Here is a 2,246-nt window from a genome sequence, read left to right as displayed (position 1 = left end):
ATCCCAATGCACCTACAAAGAAATATGGCTATTATACCATGCCTGCGCATGGAGGGAAGGCTAGCCTCACCGACGTCCACCCATGGTGGCGAGGAGGAACTTTAGGAGGAGCACGTGGATGACGGTTGCATCGAGCGGAAGAACGGCGCCGATGACAGATCTGACGACCTATGGCTGAAGTTATCAATCGCAACCTTGACGTCCTTGTCAGGTGGCCCCGTCACTGTACACCGGCACCGGGTAGCCATGCCGCGCGATGGACATAGTTAAGTTAGTCAGAATGATGCCCCCTTGTCCATCCTGGCGTACAACCTCAAGGCTTCCTCGTGCTCCCATTCTGCAAATGCCCGACAACCATAGACGTCCAAAGAACAATGTCAAGCTCATAAAATTGATCAAAACCTCCCTTTGCATCAGCAATACAGCCACATTTGGCATACATGTCCACTAGTGCACTCTTCACATACACCTGTGCCTCAAACCCAAGCTTCACCATCAACCATGTGCCTGCTTTCCTTCCATCGATGCTCCCACATCACTACACGAATTGAGCACACCAACCAGTGAACTCACTTGGTGTGAAAACCCTTCAGTAAGCATCTGCAAAAATATTCTAAATGCGCTTTCTGCATTCCCATTCTGTGCGTACCCAGTGATCACCGCAGACCAAGTGATGGAGTTCCTCTCCTTAGACGACGCAAACACCATCACTTGGTCTGCGGTGTTTGCGTCCGTGGGGCAGCGGCTGTGAAGACGGCGGCAAAAGAGTGAGAAGACGGGAGGATGGCAGGCGAGGACGAAAATAGCATGGAGCGGAAGTGGGAGAGCACGGCACGGGGGCGGTGGTGCGAGAGTGGGTTGAGCAGGAATTTCCACAAGGCGACGTCGCGGGCGACGATGGGGATGTCCGCGAAGACGACCAGGTTCGCGGGGACGAGGGGCCGCGGGAGGGAGGAGTAGAAGGTGATAAGGGAGTTGGAGACGAGCGCGTGGGAGGCGGCGCCAGACTTTGAACATGCCCAGGCGTGGAGCGCCTCGCCGTCATGGGTGCGGGCACGTACTCATGAGGCAGAGTGGCGACGGCGATGGAGAGCACCTGTTTGTGCTTGCTGGCGGCGATGGTGATGCGTGAGCTCGATGGAAGCCTGGATCCGTCGGTCCCGATGGCGAGAACAACTCGGCACACAAATCTTCCCCCGCACAGCCTAGATCATGCAGCCAGCGATGTCAGAGAGTGAGCTGAGGCGGGTGGTGAGCCATGGGGTTGGGGACGACGGTGACCCATCCTTCTGGTAGCTAGTTCGGCCGGATCGATCCGATGCCTCCCGCGTCGAGGCAGAGCACAGAGATAAAAACCGCCACCGCCTCCTCCTCCTCCTCCTTCTTCTCCTCCCACCCACTCCTCCCTCGAGACGACGGCGTTGGTGTGACTGCATATGAGAGCCGAGCCAGTTCTTCCATTGCGGAGGCGGAGGCGGAGGCAGAGGCTTCGTCAGAGGATGTTGCGTGCGAGGGACGAGGAAGAGGTGGGTTTGTAGTCTGCTTTGTGGTGAAGAGAAGGCAGACGACGACCCTTGGGGAGGTATTATCTGGACCCATTCGACCCAATAACGAGCGAAGCCCTTCTGTCCAATCGTTGCGATTGCTTCATTGCCCAACCGAGAGCACTGTACAAATCCGACATGGCACACTCGAGAGAGCGCCCTTGTAGCGACTCTTATTGTGTTTTATTGTTTTGTGTTGATCCATCGCTAACTATTACTAACAAACTAAGCAGGCCAACCAGTGTAGTTTCTCAGTGAAGTCTATGTACATGGATTTAATTGATACTGGGGCAGTTCGAAGAACCCTAAATAACTGGAAGATTAAAGTTTCACTTAGAATTAAAATCTTCATGTCGTTTGTCCATAAGGGAGTGATCTTGACGAAAGATAATTTGGTAAGCATAACTGGGTAGGTATCTCTCATTGTTGCTATTGTGACCAGGCTAAAAGTATACAAAACCTCTTTCTTGACTGTCCGTTGGCAAAATTACTATGGTACATGATGCATATAACCTTCAACGATAATCACATCGATGAGAGCATTGTATTGAAGATAAAGGGGAGAGAAGAAGCCATATAGCTACTAGCTATGGACCCATAAGTCTGAGGTAAATTACGCACGCATCATCGGAAGGGCAGCAAGATTGATGTAGAAGCTCTCCGTGATCGATTTCCCCCTCTAGCAAAGTTCCGGAAAAGGCC

At 52.7% G+C, this 2,246-nt stretch overlaps 1 long non-coding RNA gene across 1 annotated transcript; it reads right to left on the bottom strand.

Moving 5' to 3' along the window:
* Nucleotides 1-391: 391 nt before the first annotated feature.
* LOC119280660 lies at nt 392-1,525 on the bottom strand. The gene is made up of 2 exons (XR_005138128.1): nt 650-1,525; nt 392-538 (listed from the first exon to the last, which is right to left on the bottom strand). It is a non-coding gene; the product is annotated as an uncharacterized LOC119280660 (long non-coding RNA).
* Between the last annotated feature and the right edge of the window lie 721 nt (nt 1,526-2,246).

This window comes from Triticum dicoccoides, chromosome 3B (genome assembly GCF_002162155.2).
Source record: "Triticum dicoccoides isolate Atlit2015 ecotype Zavitan chromosome 3B, WEW_v2.0, whole genome shotgun sequence".
NCBI lineage: Eukaryota > Viridiplantae > Streptophyta > Magnoliopsida > Poales > Poaceae > Triticum > Triticum dicoccoides.
This window is presented reverse-complemented; position numbering and strand designations above follow the sequence as displayed.